The 8,512-nt window shown below is 38.0% G+C and overlaps 1 pseudogene; it reads left to right on the plus strand.

Moving 5' to 3' along the window:
- Window positions 1–3,845: 3,845 nt before the first annotated feature.
- On the plus strand, window positions 3,846–5,283 carry LOC110328211 (annotated as a pseudogene).
- Window positions 5,284–8,512: the final 3,229 nt, after the last annotated feature.

Here is an 8,512-nt window from a genome sequence, read left to right on the forward strand (position 1 = left end):
TCTCTCTCTCTCTCTCTCTCTCTCTCTCTCTCTCTCTCTCAGTGTGGAAACTAAAAGCTAAAACTAAAAACCAGCAATGGAAAGTTCTAAACTAACATATCTGGTACTCACTCAGAGTAAAAAGCATTACATTAATCTTTTATATATATTTAGCAAATTAGTATGAACACATGACTATTTGTTTAGTGTGTTTAGTTAAACAGAATCAGGGACACCAAAGTAGCAATGAGCAAAACAAACCGCCATGAGTGTAGCATGTCTTTAATTCTGTTATTCAATAAATATATCCAGAGAACAACAGTTCACTTATGATGAAGTAGCTGAGATTGGTACGTCACTGTTATCTATACACCATGCTTTATTTAGATTTTCTTAGCATTTTACCTGATGTTCCTATCTCTTCTGAAGAACTCCTTTAAAGGTCTCAACTTGATGATAGTTTCAATGACATCTCAGTCACATCTGGAGCTCACAATTCTAGAACTGCCTTACTAGTTGTGATGATGTAGACAGTTAAGGATGCTAAGTGGGTATTTTGGCGGATATCACTGTAAATCAGGCAGTTGTATTTACCCATGAGTTTTGAGTGAGGATATATGTTTGATTTCTTTCTGTTATGGGAAGGCTACCGAAGCATGTGGAAGGAAGGTACATTTGTCATGATAACATATCAAATGGCATCTAGTGCAACCCCACTCTTAAGGAAGGATTTATCTGAAAGGAGGACTCAATTCAGAATTGTGTATTATAAATTTGTGTCTTAAATACATTTACTTGTTAAATCATATATTTAAAACATCAAATCATAGACATTAATTTCTATCTTCAAATATATTCGACTGTAACCTGCTCCATTTATTCTTTCTTTAATTAGTTTCAGATGTGGCAATTGTGTATCCTCTTTGATAATGTCTGTGTCCCTTTCATGTACTCCCAGAATTTTAACACTCCACTGGTCCTGTCACTGAAAATAAGTTTCCTCCCAGAAATAATATTAATCATTTCTGTTATTGGCTCTGGATAGTTTCATTGAATGACAGCATACCCACAGAAGCTGGATTTTCTCATGGCTACTTTGGTGTCATTGAGACTATTCGCTGAATGCACTATACAAGTAGCGTAGGGATGTGTTTATGCTAATTCCTTAATGAGATACATGTGGAATTATATGTATTAATTATAATTCACAAATTTTGTTCATTGAAATCTCAAAATAATTATAAATATGATGCTTTGCAGTCTGAATTAGTACTAAATGGGTTTGTTTACAAATTTCCAATGCTGGTCTGTAACTTCCACATTTAAAAAAAAAAGAAGAAAGAGAAAGAAAGAAGGAAAGAAAGAAAGAAAAAAGAAATAGAGAGAGGGGGGAAGAAAGAGAGAAAGAAAGAGAGAAAGAAACAGAAAAAAACAGAGAAAGAAAGAGAAAGGAAAGGAAGGAGTCACCATTATCCATTCCATATAAATTAACTGGTCCATTTTGTCTCCTTGCTATAGTGTTCCCAGAATTTTCCCCCTATAATCTATGGAAATTTTTTTATCAACAAAATATATTAAATAAAGCAACTACAATATTTATTTTGTCTATATTTCTGCAATAAATACTTACTGTCAAATTTACTAAGGTTAACAATATGTTTATCTCCAGCTCCTTCCATGAAACTCACATTACCCTTGAAATAATATAGGAAAATTGTACTGGCTAGTTTTGTGTCAACGACACAGCTCGAGTTATCACAGAGAAAAGAGCTTTAGTTGAGGAAAGGCCTACATGAGTATTTTCTCAATTAGTGATCAAGGGGGAAAGGCCCCTTGTGGGTGGGACCATCCCTGGCCTGGTAGTTTTGGGTTCTATAAGAGAGCAAACTGAGCAAGCCAGAGGAGGCAAGCCAGTAAAGAACATCCCTCCATGGCTTCTGCATCAGCTCCTGCTTTCTGACCTGCTTGAGTTCCAGTCCTGCATCCTTTGGTGATCAACAGCAAAGTTGAAATGGAAATGTAATCCGAATAAACCCTTTCCTCCCCAACTTGCTTCTTGGTCATGATGTTTGTGCAGGAATAGAAACCCTGACTAAGACAAACATAAAAGAGACAACATTTCATAATCATTACAAATTATTACTTATTCCCAGAAGTTAATTAAACCAGGGCAGAAGACAAGCTGTGAAAATGGCCTCATGTACTTCAGAGATTAGTTACAGATGGGAAGTTGCCATAGAGTCATCCTACAATCATGCCATGGGAATTCAATATCTGGCTCCAAAGACTTAATACTATTTACAAACACAAAGAATTATACTCAGGGGAAGCAAAATGAATGTATCCACCGAAGCACAATGCCAGAAATATTAATCACATTTTCCTGTGAGTATCTCATCTCCAGTAGAAAAAAAAATCCTTGGGGAATTTCCTTCTGTACACATTTATGACGGCTCTTATATTTCAAAAGTCTCTGTGAAAATAATATTAGTCTTGTAAGGGCCTTTGGAAGACTTGAGGGGAGTCATGATATTGAATTTATAATAGTAATATAAAGTTATCAGAACATAAAATTTCTGTTCTGATTTCAAAAATAAAAATGAGTCAGAAGATTTTATTTTAGATTACTCACTCCAAAAACATGGAGATACATTTCATTTAAGGAGAACTTGACTAGAACTCATGTGTACTGGGATAGAAGTCTCTACATAGAGCAAAGGTGAGGGCCTAACTTTCATTTCTCCTGAAATCTCTTAACATCAGAATGTCAGATGACCTTCAGGATAATCCCATAATTATCATGAGATATACATCTTATGAGATATTGTCATGATATATATTGTACATAATCTCAAAAAGAATTAATTTTAAAATAAATGGGCTGTGATTTTAAAAAGAAGGATTCTGTAACAGCAGATTTAGGGGTCTCATTTAGGTTCATCTTGAGTTCCTGGACAGATTCCTTAAAGCTGTGTGTTCTGTGGATGCACAGTGGGAGAGCTGAGATGACAGCAGCTTTTGGTGACTTGACAGCATGAGTGGGTTCCAGATGTCGAACACAGAGACTGAAGATTTCTATTGATGGAGTGTGAGTTTGGTTAAGTATAAATTTTTCTATTTCTCAATTCTTCACCTTTAAAATAAGGAAATTCTTATTAGTTTTTAATATTGCAGGAGCCTATAGTTAGGAAACTTTAAACTTTAAAAGAGACCTTGGATTTTAATGTGTTAATTTTTTTTTTAAAGACTGGGAGAATTTAAAATTTATATGATATTTGGTATTATAGTATTACCCTGAGACTTTGAGGAAAAAAAATGGAAAGGTTATGCTTCATTGATATATTTATATGTTCAATTTATACAGGAGATGGAAAGTCTAGTTAATTCTCATTATCAGGGGGAGTGGTGGCGGTGGCTGTGGCTGCGGCGGCCGGGAGCTCAGCTCAGGTGCTGGTGCTGATGGCGGCGGCGGAGGCGGAGGCGGTGGAGGAGACGCAGGCTTCTCCTTAGGAGCTGGCTAACCCCGGCCGAAGCAGCTGACCTGCCAAAGCCCCGCAAGGCTCTCCAGGCCGGGCCCCTCCCCGCATCGCCCTGCCTCCCTGGCCGGGGATGAGGCCGGGAAGTGACTGCGCGGGGGCCCAGCACAAAGGCTTGTCCCCAGGGGCCACCGCCGCCGCCACCAGCTTAAAGCTGCCTGCGGAAGCCAAGCCGGCACCCGGGCCTTCATCCCCTCCGCTCCCCAGGGGCGTGCGCTGCCCGTCTCCCTGAGCCCCGGGAACCCGAGCCCTTGGCTTCCTTGGCTGCCAGGGGACCAGACAGCCGCGCAGCCTCCTCCGCCGCTTCAGGCTGTGGGGGCCCAGCGGAGCATGTCAGAGGACAGCAACATGGAGAAAGTCATCAAGGAGACCTCCATGTTAGAAGAATATGGTATCAATTGGACTCAGAAACTGGGAGCTGGAATTAGTGGTGCAGTTAGAGTCTGTGTGAAGAAATCTCCTCAAGAACGGTTTGCACTGAAACTTCTCGATCCTCCAAAAGCTAGAAATGAGGTGGGCCTGCACATGATGTGTGCCACACACCCCAACGTAGTTCAGATTATTGAAGTGTTTGCTAACAGTGTACAGTTCCCTCATGAGTCCAGCCCCAGGGCTCGACAATTAATTCTAAAGGAGATGATGGAAGGGGGAGAGCTATTTCACAGAATCAGTCAGCACCGGCACTTTACAGAGAAGCAAGCCAGCCAAGTAACAAAGCAGATAGCCCTGGCTCTAGAGCACTGTCTACAGCACTGTCACTTGCTAAACATTGCGCACAGAGACCTCAAGCCTGAAAACATGCTCTCCTTTACCAAAGGATAACTCTCTGGATGCCCTTGTGAAGTTAAGTGACTTTGGGTTTGCTAAAGTTAACCAAGGTGTTTTGATGACACCCCAGTTTACCCCTTACTATGTAGCACCTCAGGTACTGGAAGCACAGAGAAGGCACTAGAAGGAGAAGTCTGGCATCATACCTAACTCACCAACATCCTACACTTATAACAAGAACTGTGACTTGTGGTCCCTCGGGGTGATAATTTATGTGATGCTGTGCGGATATCCTCCTTTTTACTCCAAACACCATAGTCGGACTATCCCAAAGGATATGTGGAAAAGATCATGACAGGAAGTTTCGAGTTCCCAGAAGAAGAATGGAGTCAGATCTCAGAGATGACTAAAGATGTTGTGAGGAAGCTTCTGAAGGTCAAACCAGAGGAAAGACTCACAATCGAGGGAGTGTTGGACCATCCCTGGCTCAACTCAACGGAGGCCCTGGATATGTGCTGCTCTCTGCCCACAGCTGAAGATGGATAAGGAGGTGGTTGCAGGGATCCAGCAGGCGCATGCCAAGCAGCTGGCAACCATGAAGATCCAAGACCTCAAGGTCAGCCTCAAACCCCTGCACTCCGTCAACAACCCCATTCTCAGGAAGAAGAAGCTGCTGGGCACCAAGCCAAAGGATGGTATTTATATACACAACCATGACAATGGAACTGAGGACTCAAATGTTGCCTTGGAAAAGCTTCGAGATGTCATTGCCCAGTGTATCCTCCGCCAGGCTGGTAAAGGAGAGAATGAAGATGAGAAGCTGACTGAGGTAATGGAGGAGACCTGGAAGTACAACCGGGAGTGCAAGCTCCTAAGGTACACTCTGCAGAGGTTTAGCTGGAACAGCCGTGGGTTCACAGATAAAGTTGACCGATTGAAGCTGGCAGAGGTGGTGAAGGAGGTAATTGAAGAGCAGATCCTTTCCCACGAGCCCCAGTAGTCACAGCTTCAAACTGTTTCTAACAATTGGAAAAATTATTCCTTAATGTAAAAAGTAATTTTTATATAAATTAATAAACCATAATTTCATTTCAAAAAATTCTCATTATCAATTTAACACATTCTAGAGTCATTTGGGAAGAAGAAAATTCAACTGAGTTGGAAAACTGACCTTGGAAAAACTGACCTGTAGCAAGGTCTATGAATGATTGTTTGCTAGGTAAGTGTGTGAAGGCCAAGCCCACCTAGGAGCGGACCTTCTCTGGGCTGTAGCCCTGGGATCTATAAGAAAGCTAAATAAACACTTATCAGTCCACAAGCCAATAAATAGTATCCTTCCATTATTTTTCTTCGGCTCCTGCTTCAGTTGTTGCCCTAAAACATAGCTGACATAGTATTTTATCACAACAACAGAAAAGCAACAAGAACAGAGAGTCAACTCACTATAATAATCGACGGACCTATTACTATTGTCCTTTAAAGTTCCCACATCTCAACAAGTTTCTAATAAAAATTCAATATATGAATTCCGGGAGACAAAATAGGTGTGGATAGTCATTATCTTTCCTTTTGATTCTGTTATTTCCTGACGCTCTAATATAATTTATCTTTTTCCCCTTCCTTTCCTTCCTCCAAGTTCTCCAATAAAGTCCTCATTGCTTTCTCTCAAATCCATGGCTTCTTTTCTCATTGATTGCTATATTATCATCATCTATATAAATATATATGCATAAATACAACCTGACTACTCGGTGCAATGTTACTTGTATCTATGTTTTCAGGGCTGACCACTTAATGTTGGGTACGCTCTTCTCTGAGGAATACATTTCGAAAACATATGTGTCATGAGACACAGAATTATGTGAACATGAAGCTCATTATTTTAAAAAGAATTCTTTATTTATAAAGATTATAATATATCCATTTATATGTTTATAATTTTAAAATCACAATATGTTTATATGTTATAATAATACAATTTTATTACATAATTTCTAATTATACCATTATAAAAATTGGTGTGCTCCTATCTGGATAAAACTATTTCTCCCATTCTCAGAATTTCTTAGGTGCCTGTCCTGGTTCTTTGTGTAGAGTTGAAGCCTCACGTCTTTCCCCAGTCCACCTAACATATCTAGTATTGTTTTCCTTTTCAGCTCATGTTTAGGCAGCCATGCTTATCGTTAATGAAGACAAAACTAAGATATCTGCTAAAATACATAAATCATATTTTGTGAAAACTAAGATACTATCACGTCTGAGTTTGACTTTAAGTTAGCAATAGCGATCAATAGGCACTCTTAAGATTTTCTACAAAAATACAGAATTGGTCCAGAATGGGAATGCTTTTGTGTTACAGGACATAGCCAGCTGGAGACTTAGAAGAAAATAATTATGGGGCAGTAAGTCCGTTCCATCCAGCATTGCATGTTGCAAGCAGTACTACTCAAGTCTTTTGTGTGACTTCTGTGTCAGTGCTTTTTCTATTCTTGCAGATGTGTCTTACTTATTGAAATTCCTTTGTCTTGTGATAACTGTATGCTTTACAAGAGATCTTGAACTGTTTTCTGAAATTTTTGTACTATTTTAAAACACTACCAATAATATGAGATTATAAATTCCTCCTACATTTACCAGCAGGTAACATTTTATTACAACTCCTCCAATCAATGTAAAATTTTCTTTCATATTGGTTTTTATTTAAAGGTTTCTAATAATTAATGATGGTACATATATTTTCAGGTGTTTTTGGTGATTGATCTACCTCAACTAGGAGAGTCATTATTCAAATTATCTGGCAATTTTAACTGGATATTTTTGTTTTCTTAAACATTAAAGTATAAAAGTTCTTTAATTTTATTAATAGTTCTTACTCAGATACAATACTGATTGTATTTCCCATTAAGTTTGTTATTTTTCATATATCTATGGTGTCAGTTAAGGCAGAAATTATTTTTAATTTTAATTATGCCCAATTAATTCCTTTTTTTTTTTTTTTTTTTTTTTTTGGTCATAGCCTCTGATTGTGTTAACTTATCCAGGAAACTATCAAGAATTCATGGGCAGGAAGGTCTCCTGCTGTATTTTTTCAAATGTTATATTTAGCTATTGTACTTAGTCATAGCATCCATGTCTCACATTATAAAAAGTAGAAATTCACTTTATTATGTAATTTAATCTATTTGCCCATTGGTTGTAAAACTAGTCTTTCTCCATGTTATTTTCATGAAATCCATAACTTTAAGAGCATATAGATGAAGGGTTTTTACAGATTGATAATTTGCTTATATTTCACGGCACCTGTATTATGAGAATATTGTAATATTTAGTAAGTTTTGAAATGGAGAAATGTGAAACATCCAGTGATATTGTTCTTCAGGTTTGTTCTGATCATTTCCAGCCACATTCCATTTCTATGGGTATTATATGAACAACATACTGTTATTGTTAAGTTGTATCTTGGATTTTCAGTAACATTACACTGAAATTTTAGAAAAGTTTGGGAAGCATCGCCATTTCACAAGATTAAGTGGAATGGTTCATGAAGATGGGATGATTTTCCATGTCTATAATGATTTATCCTTTTCACTAATCTTGATAATTTCAAGAGCAATTTTTTATATTTCTTTAATTATTCCTAAATGTTTTAACTTTTTTCATGATATTTCAAGTGAAGTTTTACCATTTCTCAATTTTCTTAATGATCTTTGTTCTCTGTCTATGATGGCTTTTTAGATAAATTACCATGGTATTTTATTAATGATTTCTTGGAATTTTATGTATAAAATATTAATCCATACACATGTAAAGTTATTTTTGTTATTTGCTTTCAAATTCAAATCCCTTTTGATTTCAAGTTCTCATCTGATTCCCTAACTTAAGCTTCTAGTTTTTTTCTTTTTCTTTAATTAGGTATTTACTTCATTTACATTTTAAATGTTATCTCCAAAGTACCCTATACTCTCCCCCCCCACACTCCCCTACCCACCCACTTGCCCTTCTTGGCCCTGGTGTTCCCCTGTATTGGGGCATATAAAGTTTGCAACACCAAGGGGCGTCTCTTCCCAATGACGGCTGACTAGACCATCTTCTGCTACATATGCAGCTAGAGACACAGCTCTGGGGGGTACTACTTAGTTCATATTGTTGTTCCACCTATAGGGTTGCAGAACCCTTCAGCTCCTTGGGTACTTTCTCTAGCTCCTCTATTGGGGGCCCTGTGTTCCATC

Source organism: Mus pahari, chromosome 10 (genome assembly GCF_900095145.1).
Source record: "Mus pahari chromosome 10, PAHARI_EIJ_v1.1, whole genome shotgun sequence".
Taxonomy (NCBI): domain Eukaryota; kingdom Metazoa; phylum Chordata; class Mammalia; order Rodentia; family Muridae; genus Mus; species Mus pahari.